The sequence below is a fragment of the Saimiri boliviensis genome, chromosome 11, assembly GCF_048565385.1.
Source record: "Saimiri boliviensis isolate mSaiBol1 chromosome 11, mSaiBol1.pri, whole genome shotgun sequence".
Lineage (NCBI taxonomy): Eukaryota > Metazoa > Chordata > Mammalia > Primates > Cebidae > Saimiri > Saimiri boliviensis.
In genome coordinates, this window is record NC_133459.1 from 33,147,819 (window position 1) to 33,165,317 (window position 17,499).

At 45.6% G+C, this 17,499-nt stretch overlaps 1 long non-coding RNA gene across 1 annotated transcript in view; it reads right to left on the reverse strand.

Moving 5' to 3' along the window:
* Nucleotides 1-533: 533 nt before the first annotated feature.
* Nucleotides 534-17,499, reverse strand: part of LOC141580228 (uncharacterized) — a 36,413-nt gene continuing 19,447 nt past the window's right edge. Inside the window, exon 4 of the long non-coding RNA XR_012512372.1 lies at nt 534-14,351. This is a non-coding gene — a long non-coding RNA (uncharacterized LOC141580228). The remainder of the gene's footprint in view (nt 14,352-17,499) is intronic.

Genomic DNA, 17,499 nt, shown 5'->3' on the forward strand with positions numbered 1-17,499 from the left:
AGTGTGGCGATTCCTCAATGACCTAAAAATAGAAATCCCATTTGACCCAGCAATCTCATTACTGGGTATATATCCAAAGGATTATAAATCATTCTACTATAAGGACACATGCACATGAATGTTCATTGCAGCACTGTTTACAATAGCAAAGACCTGGAACCAACCCAAATGCCCATCAATGATAGACTGGATAGGGAAAATGTGGTACATATACACCATGGAATATTACACAGCCATCAAAAACGATGAGTTCGTGTCCTTTGTAGGGACATGGATGAACCTGGAAACCATCATTCTCAGCAAACGGACACAAGAGCAGAAAATCAAACATCACATGTTCTCACTCATAGGCGGGTGTTGAACAATGAGAACACATGGACACAGGGAGGGGAGCACTACACACTGGGGTCCGTTGGGGGGAAATGGGGGAGGGACGGGGGGTGGGGAGGTGGGAAGAGATAGCATGGGGAGAAATGACAGATACAGGTGAGGGGAAGGAAGGCAGCTAACCACACTGCCATGTGTGTACCTATGCAACAATCTTGCATGCTCTTCACATGTACCCCAAAACCTAAAATGCAATTAAAAAAAAAGAAAACCCCGTCATCTCAGCCCAAAATCTCCTTAAGCTGATAAGCAACTTTAGCAAAGTATCAGGATACAAAATCAATGTGCAAAAATCACAAGCATTCCTATACACCAATAACAGACAGAGAGCCAAATCACGAGTGAACTCCCATTCACAATTGCTACAAAGATAATAAAATACTTAGGAACAAACTTACAAGGCATGTGAAAGACCTCTTCAAGGAGAACTACAAACCACTGCTCAAGGAAATCGGAGAGAACACAAACAAATGGAAAAACATTCCAAGTTCATGGTTAGGAAGAATCAATATCATAAAAATGGCCACACTGCCCAAAGTAATTTGTAGATTCAATGCTATCCCCATCAAGCTACCATTGACTTTCTTCACAGAATTGGAAAAAAACTATTTTAAATTTCATATGGAACCAAAAAAGAGCCCCCATAGCCAAGACAGTCCTAAGCAAAAAGAACAAAGCTGAAGGCATCATGCTACCTGATTTTAAACATTATAGTTTAATAATTGTATTATAACAAGCCTACAGTAACAAAAACAGCATGGTACTAGTACCAAAACAGATATATAGACCAATGCAACATAACAGAGGCCTCAGAAATAACACCACACATCTACAACCATCTGATCTTTGACAAACCTGACAAAAACAAGCAATGGGAAGAGGATTCCCTATTTAATAAATGGTGTTGGCAAAACTGGCTAGCCATATGCAGAAAACTGAAACCATATCCCTTCCTTACACCTTATACAAAAATTAACTCAAGATGGATTAATGAATTAAACATAAGGCCTAAAGCCATAAAAACCCTAGAAGAAACCTAGGCAATACCATTCAGGACACAGGCATAGGCAAAGACTTCATTACTAAAACACCAAAAAAAATGGCAAAAAAAGTCAAAATAGACAAATGGGATCTAATTAAACTAAAGAGCTTCTGCACAGTAAAAGAAACTATAATCAGAGTGAAAAGGCAATCTACAGAATGGGAGAAAATTTTTGCAATCTATCCATCTGACAAAGGGCCAATATCCAGAATCTACAAATAACTTAAAGAAATTTACAGAAAAAAAAAAAACACCAAAAAGTGGGTGAAGGATATCAACAGACAGTTCTCAAAAGAAGACATTTATGCAGCCAACAAATATATGAAAAAAAGCTCATCATCACTAGTCATTAGAGAAATGCACATCAAAACCACATTGAGATACCATCTCACGCCAGTTAGAATGGCGATCATTAAAAAGGAAACAACAGATGCTGAAGAGGATGTGGAGAAATAAGAACACTTTTACACTGTTAATGGGAATGTAAATTAGTTCAACCATTGTGGAAGACAGTGTGGCGATTCCTCCAGGATCTAGAACTAGAAATGCCATTTGACCCAGCAATCCCATTACTGGATATATACCCAAAAGATTATAAATCATTCTACTATAAAGACACATGTGCATGTATAGATTAACTGCTACAATTGAAAATGAGAAAGAAATTCTTTACAATGAAGATCTCCAGCAATTTTTTAAAATGGGGAAATGATAAAATATGCGATATGATGGATTTTTGTAAAAACTAATTATAGGTAGATTATAACCTGATTAATTTGGAAAATTTTAAAGATATACATGTGAAAAAAATAAGCAAATGAAATAGGCAACTATTAACTCTAAAGAAAATCAAAATCTGTTCAAGAAGAGAAATACAGTAAATACTGATCACTTATTTTAGTGAAAACAGTAATAGGACTATATTAGGGGTGGGGGTTGAGATGAAGTGGGGTGTGGGGAGGCAGCAAGATTCTCCCTCCCATAAATCAAGAAATAAAAGTACTGTATAGGCATAAACATGGAGATGCAGAATTAAAATTAATGCCAGGAAAAACACCCTAAAAGAGTTTGAAATGATTAAGTCAGGGACTGCTCTTTTTTATTATAAACTTTTTTTTAACATTATTTGACTTGTTTTTAACCACATGCATGCATTGTTTGAAAAAAAATTATGAAAGTTAAGATTTTAAAAATTTATTTTTTAAAGTTGCTGAATAAATAAATAAATGAGAATATCATCAGGCCATGAGTCGAAGATCTGGGATCTCTTCTCGTCTCCCCACCAATGAGTTGAGCAGCTGTCAACAGGGCATTGGATCTCTCTAGGCTTCTGCTCAAGACAAGCTCTCGGTTCTCTTTGAGTTTCCTTGTTTCTCAATAACCTGAGGACCCACTGGAGTCAGACAAGCCTGAACTCCAGGTATGGTGTTCAGTGGAGTAACTGGTGTTGACGTCCTGCCTCAGGGTTTATTTAACCCTTAGGGCACCTCATCAAGTAGAGGATCTAGGCAAGTGTGTCAAGTAAGGAGGGACGCTGGGAGAGTTGCCTGCCGAAGTGTTTTTCTTTGGTGTAGGCTATTTTTCATTTACATTTTTATTAATTAGTTTACTCCAGAGAAAGATACTTTAAAAAATAAACTCACAGAGGATACAGGGGAATTCAGTTTAAGTGGTCATGTTAAAAAAGTAGTATCTGCTTTATAGGCTTAATGTATGTCATATTTGGCTAATTTATTCCATATGATAGTGATGCCTAGGGACAAGGTATGCCGATGAGCCATGGTTACTAAGATTTTCTCTTACTAAATGAGGTCAGGATTTAAGGGAAGACCTTCACATAGGTTTCTCTGTATCTATATGATCGTTTTCCTGCTTTTCCTCTCTGTCCCATCTTCACTCCTCCATGGTCATATTACGATGTTATGCTAGTGTGCCCTTGAGTAACTCCAAGTCTGAGTCCCATTACTTTGCCACCTTGAACAAATTACCTCTTTCCCTTCTTTTAGCCTCTGTTTCTGTAAAATGAGGGAAATGATACCACCTTCAAAAGAGGGCATTTGGGGCATGACACGAGGCTGTGCCCACCCTGGGGCCTTTCAGATGATCAGTAGATAACAGTAACTTGAACCACAAGGGCTGGAGGGAAATCAAATCGAAACAGCAAGACAGGGTCCAGTTTCAGGATGCTGGATGGCAGGGAGGGGCCTGATGGCACTGCATCCCCTTAGGTGGGACATACCTAAGTCCCTCTCCACTGCTGTTCAGGCCCCTGCATCACTGAAACTGAAATGAAATTTCCTCCCCACCCTCCTTCATTTTCACATTCACTTATTTGCTTAACAGGGAGAGGATTTTTCTTGCTGAAAGTTCAGCCTGTGATTTCTGTGCCCCTAGTGGCCTCTGGAATCCCGTTCTGCTCAGGCGAGAGTGCTCTTTTCAAGCTGTCAGTAGGGGGAAGATGACAAGGCTTTAATGAAGTCAAGTCATCATTTTTTCATGGCGCACAAGACTGCAGGCCGGCGGCTCCACTGGGGAGAGAAGATGGAGATAGTTTCTTTTGCCTCCGTCTCCTCACTGATGCTCCTACATCCTGTCTCCAACCCTCAGAGCTGCTTCACATAAACAAGCCCAATGCTGCGGGGGTTCCCTGAGGCCAGTGGCTGGGGCACTAAAGAGGGCACCGAAGTCTGATGCCATTAATCACCCAGACGCAGCACTGGCAGATTCTTGGCTCAGCTGGGAGCTCCCTCTCCTCCCTGCCCCCAAGAGAATGAATCTGTCGATTTTCTCCCTGTGATTCAACCAGCAGCTAATATTAACATGGCTTAAATCATAGAGACTCCCAGAAGTCAGGTTTTTGCTGGTTTTCCTACAAATGAGCCACCAAATTTAGCCAGGAATGCTTTCTGTTTAAATAAAGACTACGCATCCATTTGGAAAAAAATGTATTTCAAGATCTAGTTAATATATCTGATTCCCTGAACTCCTCCCGCAGTCCTGTATAATTCAAAAGCCCCAGTGAAAGGAGATACTTATCTGCTGATAGGAATTCACATCCCTAAAAGCAGGGGGGGAAAAAAAAAGCTTCCTTTTATGCACAAGATTGCCTTGGATACAGCTGTGAACATCTTTGGAAAATCTTCCACTGGCGTGGCATGGGTGGGGAGGGAGAAAATACAAAGGATTAGTCCATGACCCCAGTCTTCCCAGGGCAACTCCATGATCTCCAAGGTGATGGTCTAGGTTCTTAAACTTAATCAGGTAGCAGAATTACCTAGGGGGCTTATTAAAACACAAATAAATGGGCCTCCGTCCGAGTTTCTGATTCAGTGTGTGTGGAGTGGGGCCAAGAATTTGCATTTGTGACAAATTCCCAAGTGATGCTGCTGCTGCTGGTCTGGGACCATACTTTGAGAACCAGTGCCCCAGACCTTCCTGAATGGTCATGCCTGGGAGTTCCTTCTGAGGGGACTCTGCTGCCAGCCTGCCTTCTCCCCACCCTCTGGCCCCACTCAATTGCAGCATCCTCCTCTGAACTGGCGCTGAGCATGGCTGGGAGCCCATGAGGAAGCCCAGTCCTAGCCCTTCACTTGCAGGCCAAGCTTGCTGCTCAGTTTAGGCCAGCACAGGAGGAGGAGTCTGGTGGCCTGGGATGGAGCCCGGCCATCTGGGTGCCAAGTGAAGCACATGCTTTCGCAGCCTCTGCAGATGGGTTCAGACCAAGTAACTGAGTTCTGCCTTGGTTTCCTGACCCAGCACCTGTCTCCTTGGGACCAGAGACTGTCCTCAACCCCGTAACACTTAAATGAGGCGGTAACACCGCACTGGCCCTTGTCAGCTCTACCCCGTACCAAGGTCTTGGACCTGGTGTTCTGCTTCTTTTACCCCACAGGCAGCACCTGGGCAACACCCCCTCTGGATGGGAAGCACTGTGCCCATCAGACTTCAAGGGCTGCAGTCACACACAACTCCCAGCCCCTCCTAGCAAGAGCTCTCAGGGAAATAACACCTTTAACACTGGCTCAGTCATACACAGGTGCCCAGCAATTTCTGGCTTGAAACCTCCACCCCTGTTCTCATCCTTCTTGGTACCTCAATTACCTCCACTTCCCCATGGCGGAGCTCCCACCCTGCCTACCCCAGAACCTAACTTTCATGCACTCCCCATCCCAGCAACATCTTGATTGTGACAGCTGTAACTGTGATTCCTCCTTCTCTTCAGGGGTTTCTCTCATGACAGTGTGCTCAAGGACACTCCATGAAGTAGTCTCAATCTCGACTCCACGATTTCTTAGCCCAGACTTACAGAGGCTGCTCAATTTCTTTGCCGTCTTTGCCACGGCCAATACTGACTTGTGGTTGCAAGGCACATAGCCTTAGGGTAAAGAACATGAGATCCAGAGATAGACAGACCTGAGTTTGATTTTCTGCTCTTCCACTTGCCAGCACTGTTGGCCTCAAGGAAGCCACTTGGCCCCTCTGAACCGCAGTTTCCTCATATGTAAACAAGAATCATAGCAGTACCTAGTTCATCGGATGGATGAGGGGTCAATGAGGCAAGGTATGTAAGGTGATGTGTTTGGTTTCTTATTGCTGCTCTTGCTAATCACCCCAAACTTAGTAGCATAAAGCAATAGAAATTTGTTCCCTTATAGACTTGGAGGCCAATAAGTCTGAAATGAGTCTTGCAGGGCTAAGATCAAGGTGGCAGCAGGCTGGTTGCTTCTGGAGGCTTCGGGGAAGAAGCCACTCATTTCCTCTACCAGTTTCTGGTGGCTGTGGCAGTCCTTGGCAGTTAGCCACATCCCTTGAATCTCTGCTGCCATTGTCATATTTCCTTTTCCCCCTCTGTGCCGAATCTCCCTCTGCCTTCCTCTTCTATGGCACTTGTGGGATTACCTTTAGGGCCCACCAGATAATCTAGGATAATCTCCCCTTTTCAAAATCCTTAATCTAAGGACTTTTGCATCCACAAAGTCCCTTTTGCCGCATAGGGTAACATTCACAGGTTCCAAGGATTAGGACCTGGATATCCTATAATAGGGGGCTATTATTCAGCCTCCTGCAGGTGCTAAGCAGAGTGCCTAGCATATAGAAGCTCCATAAATTACAGCTACTATTCTTGTTACGGTTATTATGATTACAGTGGTTAGCCCTGATTCTGCACGAGCATTATTCCTGTGATTGCCACACAGTCAACAAAGGTTTGGGTTTCTATAGGTCCAAAGAGCACAATTATGTGAGGCTTGAAGAACTAACACTCAGACGGTTAGCCACTTAAGCCATCTATAAAATTCTTCCTTCCTAATATGCACTCCTAGCAGGAGGTGGGAATTCTCATCAGGGTGCAATAAAAGCCCCTCCAGGTGAACTTTTAACTACTTATCAGAGCAAGATGATGCACTAATGAGTCCTCTGAGCTCTCCAGATGTATCCCTGCACACGGCTTCCTCTGGCCATTACATCTGCTATTCCTTTCAAGGATGTGGCTGGACTCTGCTCTCTTCCCAGCTGGCAAGAGCTGAACAAAACCCCCGAGGCTCTTTCCCCAGGGGACAGCTATGCATCAGTAGTCACTGCCCTTATATCTGTCCACAGCTGCCCAGAGAGAATGTCTGCAGGCTTATTGGATGGAACTTTGCCCCAGCCCCTCTTGGAGCTCCCACAGCTGGTTGTCTCCTTTGGACATTGAACACTGATGGGAGGAAGTTCCAAGGGCAATGACTGTGTTGAGTTGCAGCCCAAGTGGGTCGGGCCCTGGCCTAGAAGTGGCCAATTCTGAACCAGGCTGAGTTTATGATTCCAGAAAGTCATGGAGCTATCAAGGCCAAGGAGATGAACCACCAGAGATAGAGACAAAAGGGTGCACCAGTCAAGTCCAGAAGCCAGGAATCAGCCCCTGGAGAAGGAGCCAAGATAGAAAGAGACTGGGGTGAGACCGAGGAGGGGAGTCTGTGATCATCTAATTCTGTATCTTTCTTACTGCACCCTCTTCTGAAGAGTCAGCTCTTACCCAGAATTGTTTAAAGACCATGAATACTTTAGACTCGACTTGCTCAAGCATTCAGAGTCTCTAAATGGCCAGGACTCTTCTCATCAGGAAGCCTATGTCTGGACAGCTCCCTGAGGCTGGAGGAGACCAGTGGCCAACTGTGCCAAGACAAATACCCTCTCTGTGGCACCACCCATATTGGCCCCAGGAACACATTCTTGGGGGTCTCTCCTGAGTTAACAGCCTCTTAAACACAGGGTCTCTTCTCTGTGCAAAGCCCCTTTTGTCCATCAGGTGCTCTCAAAGCTAACATGGGGTCTCCAGGATACTAATCAGTTTCAAGAGTCTGAGATCTAGGATGGCCTGGGCTGCAGCCCTGGCCACCCAGTTCAGGCCCAGGGACACCATTTCTGCTGAGCTCTCTGCTGAGGACTTTGAAGGAAACCTCAAGCTGAAACAATCCGGGCAACTTCAACTGGGTCTGCCTCACAGCCCACCCTATGTTTTGTCCCTTACCCCTGCTCACACTTCGTAAGGAGGGTTCTCCCTATCCTCTCTCCTCTCCTGAAATCTTGCCACCTCCACCGTCCACTAACCTACATCTTTCCACCCCACATCCATCTCCAGTAGATTCTCTTACCTCCATATTCATGGAAGCATCAAGGCCACTGGATGGGAACTCCCCACTTCTGTTCCCATCTTTACACTATGCTCTCTTTTTAAAAGAAGAGGGCAGTGAAGCATGGATTAAGTGTTGGGCTCTAAAGTCAGTCCATCAGAGTCAAGAGCAAAGTCTGCCTCTTACTAGCTGTGTGACCTTAGGCAAGTCACATCATGTGTAAAATAGGGACAGCAGTGGTGTCTTCCACCGTGTAGAGCTGCTGAGGAGTAAATGAGTTAGCACACATAAAACACAGTGTCTATTACAGGATATGAGCTGAATAATGTGAATGATGATTATTGTTTTTATGCAAGAAGCTTAATACTTAAACAAATTTAAAACAGTGGGAATGTGAGTTCTGAAGTCCTGGCAATGTCATTTTTTAGCTTTGGAGCCTTGAGGAAGTCACTTAACCTCCTTGGCCTTTGGATTTTTCATCTGAAAAATGAGAACATGACAGTGCCCATCTGAGGCATGGAAGGACACGATCCATGTGAAGTTCTCAGCATGGTGTCCACGGTGCAGTGAGTCTTCCATAAACATGGCTTCTTATTAGACTAGTGACCTTTTTCCCCTTCCCTTCTCTAGAGATGACCTCTAGGACATGCACCCTGGGTCCCATTTCCCATCCACTGATCACACACACACACACTCGTGCAAACATACATGCACACACTCATGTATCTTCTACTTCTCCATTTCCTCAGCATCCTTCTCCTCAATCTCCAGGCAGGCTCAAGTCTCCCTGCACAAAGAAAATCCTCCTTCAATTATTTTTCAACTACTGCACTATGATCCTCCTCTTTCCACTAGGGAACTTTCTAGAAACGGTGGTCTACCTTCAACTGCAAGCTTCATTTGCTTGCAGATGATGGAGCCATTGACAGCTTTTACTGTTTTCTACCAGATGTCTGGTATCTCTTAGGGACATCTCAAGGATAATGAAGTCCTCATGTGTTTGTGAGTTCTTTGCTGAGATATTCGTTTTCTGTCTGCTGAGGTTATTTCTGCGGTTTAATGTCCTGCACCTTCCGTGTAAGTGGATGTAGCGATCTACCACTGGTAGTTAAGATCACTTTGCATGGGGACTGGAATCAGCCCCAAGATGGAGTTAACTCTCAAAGCCTCTCCAAGAAGCCCTCTGAAGATAGACTGGCCTGTTAAAAGAATTAAGGGAAGGAGATGGCACAGGGGTGACAGAAGTGGGCTCACTCATGATGGCAGAAAAAAATAGCCAGGGAAAGGTAAACGCTGAGAAGCAATCTTATTTAAATCATGAACAAAATGGAGAGGCAAGCAGTCATCATAGTCTTTCCATGAAATTGTGAGAGAAAAAAAAATGGCCTCTTATGCCAGAAGCTTCAAAAAAGAAACTGAGAAGCAAATAAGGGAAAGACCCGTTCAAATTGTTTTGCCTAGGAGGGTGAGGGCAGGGGTTGCAGAACAGAAAGAGGACACGATTGTGTCCCTTGGAAGAAAATCTTGGAGAGGAAATCAGTCCCATCCTCTAATGGCAAAGGCTCCCACATTTGAGATCCATTGACCTGGAAGGCTCCAGTCCATACAATCCCACCTGTGGCACCAACATCTTGGTGAGACTGTCCCCCTAGGCCCTTGCCAGTCAGCGATGCCCCATTACTTGAGGCACCGTGATATGTTGAGTTCATAATGTCTGGAGCCCTGGGGATGGCGCTTCATAAATCTGTGGCTGAGAGGAGCTTCCCTGTCCAGCCTGATCTCCTGTCATGAGACCCAGGGATCTCTTTACCTTCAAGGCTGCCTCCTTCTTGCTTCTTGCTTCTAGCTTCATCAGTGTCCCTGCAAAGGACATGAATTCATCCTTTTTATGGCTGTATAATATTCCATGGTGTCTTTGTGACACATTTTCTTTATCCAGTCTATCATTGATGGACATTTGGGTTAGTTCCAAGTCTTTGTTATTGTGAACACTGTCACAATAAACACACGTGTGCTTGTGTCTTTATAATAGAATGATTTACAATCCTTTGGGTATATACCCAGTCATGGGATTGCTGGGTCAAATGATAGTTCTATTATCATTCTCAGCAAACTGACACAAGAACAGAAAATCAAACATCAAATATTCTCACTCATTAGTGGGTGTTTAACAATGAGAACATATGAACACAGGGAGGGTAACATCATACACCAGGGCCTGTTGGGGGCTGGGGGGCTAGGGGAGGGATAGCATTAGGAGAAATATCTAATGTAGATGACAAGGTGATGGATGCAGCAAACCACCATGGCATGTGTATGCCTATGCAACAAACTTGCACATTGGGCATGTGTACCCCAGAACTTAGAGCATAATTTAAAAAAAAAAGACTGCCTCAAGGACAGAGTAGAGTTGACACCTCCCAACCCACCTCCATGCACCTCTATGTGCAACTCCCCAGCTGGGGCTGTGCCATCCTCAGTCTTCCTGTCCCCTTCACTTCACTCTTCTATACCCACACTCACTCCTTGGCATGGGGAGTGCCTGGGCCTGCTTCCCTTCATGCTGGAACTCCAGAGCCTATCTCATGCATCTTTGACTGCTTTATAGAACCTGACACATGGTAGGTTCTTAATAACTATATCTTGCATAGATGAATAAACAGTTCTTTGATCACAATCAGCATGCATACCAGACAGAATACCTCACATTTGTAGGGTGCTTATTATGCATATTCTCTCAAAAGTCTCAAGAGCAGTTACCATTATTACCCTCACTGTAAAATGGGGGAATTAATCCCCAGAGAGGTTCATTAGCTTGCTTTCGGCTACACAACTAGAAAGTGGCAGAGCCAGGATTTGAACCCTAGCAGTCTGACATCGGAAGTAGGGCAGTGAACTGACACATTGACTGCTTCTTAAATATTTAAAGCATGCTTTCCCATTGAGATTGCCGAAAGCACCTGTGAGCAGATTAGCAAGAATACATTCGATGTTGGGAAGATTGGATTTTTGTTTGAAATGGCTTACTGTGCCCAGAAGGCACAGGGGTCTGCTTGAAGGTGCAGTGAGAAGGAGAGAAATTGAGATTATTTACAGTGTCAGATTGACAGAAGGTCAGGGTAGCAGGCAAAGGGTTTGGCCCAGAGTGAACAGAAAGAGGAAAGAAGACACCCATCAAACCCTCCTTGGTCCAGAGGGAGAATCACGAAAGAGGCTAAAGATGAGAAACAGGGATAGTTTGATCTGCGTAGGCTGTATAACCAGAGAGGCTTATGTGTCAGTGGGCCACTGAGAAAAGAAGAAAAGTTGAACTCAAGTGTATCGTGGGTGCCTAACTTGGCAGAAAAAGAGTGACCATTGTCCCAATGCTGAGGTCTGAAGAAATACAGCAGCACTCACCTAGAGGTGTTTATGGGTCCAATGTGTAAATGGAGGTAAGTGGCAGGAGCCTGGGGGCATTGTGATTCCAGATGGCCCTGCCAGCCACCTGCTGGAATTACAGAGGCAGGATTCAGCCCCTAAGATAAAGAACTGAAAAGAATCCAGGTGAGACTGAGCACAGTGGCTAATGTCTGTAGTCCCAGCATTTTGCGACACCAAGATGGGCAGATCACTTGAGGTTAGGAGTTTGAGACCAGCCTGGCCAACATGGCCAAAAAAAACTCCATCTCTACCAAAAATACAAAAATTAGCTGGGCGTGGTGTCACACGCCTGTGGTCCTAGCTATTTGGGAGGCTGAGACAGGAGAATCACTTGAACATGGGAGGCGGAGGTTGCAGTGAGCCAAGATTGTGCCATTCATTACACTCCAGCCTGAGCAACGGAGCAAGATTCTGTCTCAAAAAAAAAAAAAAAAAAAAATCCATGTAGGCTGGTAGGGTTCTAGAAAAAGCAGGTGACTTCAAGGCAAGCTCTAGTCCCTGCAGGGGACTGGTGAGCAACTGGGAAACTAAGGCGGCATGCAATCATACTGAAATGATTAAGCTTGGAGAAGGAGGTTCAGTGGATAAATGAGGGGAGCACTTGGGGCCCATGGAGACTCAGGACCAAGCGCTCCCTCTGCCTCCAGATACCACACTAAGAGCAGCAGCTAACTCCAGATCCCACTGCTGGTGTGGCTGGGCTCCTCACAGGCAGCCAAACTGTCATGACATTGAACCTGCATGCTGGGGGTTGTTAGTGGCTGCAGCTGAGCAGCTCCAGGAGCAGCAGGAACCTGCGAGAGGGCAGGGAGTATCTCATTCATTCACTCCCTCTTCCACCCATCCAACATGTACTGAAATCTAAGTGTCAGGCACTCTGCTAGGTACTGCAGAAATTAAGATTTTTAAGATCCATTCAGTGCTTTCATAGAGCCTCCGAGTAGCAGACTTGTGACGCTGAGTTAAATTGACGATGTTCAGTAAGCTCGAGGACATATATTGATAAGTGATGGAGAGAGCCAGAAGGCGGCTGGTGATGGTGTGTGTAGCCAATAGAATACAGTTTAGCACGCCATCTGCATGGGTATTCAAAGGATTAGGCTGATGGCTGCTTTCTAAAATAAGCTTCATGGCAGGCCCCTCACCTGCTCACCCTGTGAATGAGTTCAGTGAAGCCGCTCAATAAGCCATTTCTCTTTATACAATAAATATCAGATGATCTTCACCCAGACTGAGCCATATTGCCATGGCCAGGGCTGCAGTTTATGAAAGGACAAAGTATCTCTTAGTCTGGAGGGAACACAGTGGCTCTCTGGTGGGGATGGAGTTGTGTTGGGAACTGCTGACCCCAAGGCTGTGTTTGCCCCATGTGCTGCCTGTTGATCTCACCCGGGAGAGTCCAGGGGGAGTTGAGGCTCACACTGACTACTCCCTCACAGAGGATCCCCCAAAACCCTGACCTCACTCTGAGTCAAGTCCTCCCTCATTGTGAATCACAAAGGAACAATTGATCAAAATTCATGTGCAGGCTGGATGCAGTGGCTTATACCTGTAAATCCAGCACTCTGGGAGGCTGAGGCGGGTAGATCATGAGGTCAGGAGTTCGAGACCAGCCTGGCCAACATGGTGAAACCCCGTCTCTGCTAAAAATACAAAAATTAACTGGGCATAGTGGAGCGTGCCTGTAATCCCAACTACTTGGGAGACTGAGGCAGAATTGCTTGAACTGGAACCCAGGAGGCGGAGGTTGCAGTGAATCAAGATAGCGCCACCGCACTCCAGCCTGGGCTACAGAGTGAGACTCCATCTCAAAAACAAACAAACAAACAAAAATCATGTGCATTTAAAAAATATACTAGTTATTGTTTCCTTCACCTCTTGAATTTAAGCTTCCTGAGAGTGGCCATCTGCACTGTCTTGTTCGTTGCTGCATCATTAGGACCTAGAACAGTGCCAGTAATGTAGAGGTTTAAGAAATTTTTGTCAAGTATATTCATTATGTATATACAAATGAATGAATATTTTAAGACTATAACTAGCTTGAGTTCCAGTCCCAGCTCAGCTACCTCTTAACTCTGCATTATGTTACCTTGAGTCAAATACCTAACCTCAGTCTCGCCATTCATAAAATGAGAGAAATAGTAGTACCTTCCTTATAGAGCAACTGGGAGAATTTCGTAAGATAATGAATGTTAACCACTCAGCAGGGTGCCCGGCTCATAGTAAGGAGTCAATGGAGGAAGCTTGATCATGAGCCCTGTTGTTGAGTTACCTAAGTGCCTCCCTCCTAGATCCTCAGGTGACAGGACACACACACACACACACACACACACACACACACACACACACACCCCAAGCAGGCCAGAGGAGAAGCAGCCTTGAACAGTGGTTCTTAAAGTGTGGTCCCTGGACCAGCAGCATCAGCATCACCTGGAGACTTGTCAGAAATACAAATAAATTCTCAGGCCCAGCCTAGACCTACTCTGGAAGTGGGACCCACCAATCTGTATTCTAATGAGCTTTCTAGGTAATTCAAACACATGCAAGTCTGAGAATTCTGGGCCTAAAGCATGGGGTAGTTGAAGAAGACCAGATTCCTGGTCAGAATGCCAGTGGTTCCCGCCAAACGCATAGAGAAAGGCAGAGAAAGATCTGGACAGCTCCAGGTTCAACGTCAGTGAACCTCACCATTTTGCAGCCATCAGCCTGGCCTTGCTTCTCTGTTGCTGGCAGAGGAGTTTGGCCTCCATCCGTCACAAGGAAAGTGCCTTTGGCTGTGTGATGAACAGCATTTGCCGAGCCACTGTCACTGGGGCCAGTTGTCCACTCTGTCCTGTGCACCTGCACTGCCAGGGGCCGGCCAAGCAGAGATGCAACAGGAAGCCAGACTGAAAGCAAGAGGCAAAATAACCATGAGACTATGTCGACCTAAGCATCCTTACGTGTTGGAGATCTGAGGCAGGAGTGATGGGACTTCTCTTAGAAGAGTGGTAAGACGGCCCCTATGGTCCATCAGAAGAGTTAGAAGAGTCAGAAGAGCAGCAGCCACAGGCAATTGCAATTGTGTACTTAGTGCACACCCCTCTGCTGCTACCAGAATCCCCAGAATGTCTGTAGGAGAGAAATTTGGAGCTATGATGTCTGAGGGAGGTCTGTGACAGATGGGTTAGGCCCCCACTCACCAACACTCTTTTGCTCCTCATGGAGTGTTGGGAAGTGGAGAAGCTGCCTTTTAGAATCGCCCGGGGAGCTTTAAAATTGGCCACTGCCCAGGCCCTGACCCAGTAGATTCTGAATCAGTTTGTCTGGGGTAGGACCCAGACCTCAGTACCTGTTCGTAAGTCTTCCCAGGTGATCCTAACACCCAGCCAGGCTCAAGAACTGATCTTCTAACCATCCTCCCTCCACTCAGGAGAGCAAAATGTACCATCTTGTCTATGTCTTTCTGCTGTGTCTTTCAACATCTGTCCATGTTTTTGTTTTTCCTCTGAGTGGGAATATTTGGTGTTGGGACTGGGGAATCCCAAGTTTCTGTGTGAAGAGTGGGGAGACTCTTCAAGCAAACAAACAACTGAGAAATAAGGCCCCAGAGACAGAGGCGAAGATCAGAATGTCAGCTCTATTACTGGGTACAGTCAAGTAAAGAATGTGGCTTTGGATATGTAGCCAAATAGGTCTTCCCCAGTGAATTAGACAGACATGTCCATTGGTGCTGGTCATACCAGGCAGCTCCCCAGAGGGGTCACCCAGCACCAGAGGACTGATGAAAATATTGTTTCCCCTCTGCAGGCAGGCAGGGTGGAAGACAGAAGCGCCAGGGGAGGCTAGACTGAGCATGTTCTATTCCTCCCCCAAACTCACCAATCAGATAAGCCATTCCCCCTCTGGGGAGAAATGAGTGAGGGGATGGACAAGGGCAAGAAGTGTTCCTTCCTTCCATACTTTTCCCTCCTGCATGGTGCAATGGAAAAGTACCCCCCTCCCTGGAAACATGAGTTGTGGGGTTTTAATGTTCCTCCCTACCATCTGGGCATTTATCTGAGCACTTTCGTCTCTCTCACTGAATATCTGAGTGTGTCATTCTGTAGGTATGTCCAGGAGTGTGGCTTTGTGTCTGGGAGTATATGAGTATTAATGCAGGTGCCTGTGTGTTTCTGTGTATCTGTCGATTCTTTGAGTGTCTGTGTGGTGAAGCTTGAATCTGCACGCATTGTACTTCTCACCACCTCAGATATCAGGGGCTGTTCCACCTGCCTCTCTGGACACTCCCTGTGCCTGTGGCTCATACACCCTGAGGAATCTTGTTGATGTTCCCAGCAGTTACTGTCCTAAGAGGACATGCTATTCCTGGTGGTGAGGACTGCCCTCCAATTAGCTAAGTTGATTCATCTTTGCTGTCTATAGCATGATAGGATAGCAATGAAAATAGCCTTTGCTCAGATCGGACTCCTCTGAATGGGGCCTATCTCGGGCTCCTGGTTCATGAGCTCTCAGAGGGAATGAGAGAAAGAGTCTCAGTCTATTTTGTGTTGCTATAACACAGTATCAGAGGAGTGGTAACTTATAAGTCATTTCTTTATCACAGTTCTGGAGGCTGGGAAGTCCAGTATTAAACTCTATTTAATATATAGCTTAATATTGGACTTCCCAGCCTCCAGAACCGTGCCAGTAGTCATGGGATGATTCCTACATCATCCCATGGCTCACAGTGGAAGGGCAAGACAGCATTGTGAGACAGAGCAAGAGGATGAACTCACAGACTCAAACATTCATTTTATAATCAGCATTCATCCATTAATGAGGGTAGAACCCTCATGCCCTAAACACCTCCCATTAGGCCCCACTTCCCAACACTGTTGAATTGGGGAGTAAGTTTCTGACACACGCTTTTTGGGGGACACATTGAAATTATAGCAGGAGGCAAGGAGAAACCAGAGGTCCATTCCTCAGCCCACAGCATCTTACAAGCTCTTGGAACAGACTCAGCCATGTGTTGGTTCTCCCTTGTGCTAAAAGGCCTAGCCCCTAGCAAAGTCTGGGTGCAGAAAATAGTCCTCCTACCCGTGTAGACTCCCTGATGGGCTGGCCATGGCTCTCCCCAGCCCTAGGCCTGGCCCTCTGCAGCCTTAAGGAGTCATTCAAAGGAAATCTGCCCCCTGTTTTTCTACTAGATCCTGCTAGGCACCTCAAGGAGCTGAGTCTTCCAAATAGTGATGCTTTGAGAGCACTGGCCTGGAAGTCAGATAGAACAAGGGCAGAGTCCCTATTCTGCTGGGTATTAACTGTGCAACTCTGAGCAAGTCACTCTGAGCCTCATTTGTGTCATCTGTGAAACTGAGGTTTTAATAATAAAGACAGCCAATAACTATTGAGGGTTTACTATGCACTGGGTGGTGTCTTAAGAATTGTTAATATATTGTGTTAGTTATCTATCGCTGTCTAACAAATTACCCTAAAACTTAGTGGCTTAACACCACAAGCATTTATTAAATATTATCTCAAAGTCTCTGTGGGTCAGGAATACGGGTCCCCTGTTTCAGAGTCTCACACAGACCACAGTTAAGGTGTCAGGTGGAGGCAGCAGTCATTTCAAGGCTCTACTGGGGGAAGATCTGCTTCTAAGCTGATGTGTGTGGTTTTTGGCAGGATTCAGTTCCTCATGGGCTGTTGGATGAAGGCCTCATTCCTAGCTGCCTATCAACCAGAGGAGGCCATCCACAGTTTCCTGTAGTGTGGGTTTCTCCACTGGGCAGCTCATAACATGCTGTGGGCTTCCACTGGAGTAAGAAGAGAGTAAGAGAAAGTAAGCAAGAGGGAGGTCACAGTCTCTTGTAACCTGATCTTGGAAGAGACATCCTATCAATTTTGCCATATTCTCTTCCTTAGAAGCAAGGGCATGGATACCTGGAGACAGGGATCACTGGGAGCCATCTCCACAGCTGCTCATCACCTCTATTAAATCATTTTATCCTCCCAGCACTACTCTGGGGTAGTTACTCTTAATATCCTCCTCTACCACCATTCTACAGATGAGGA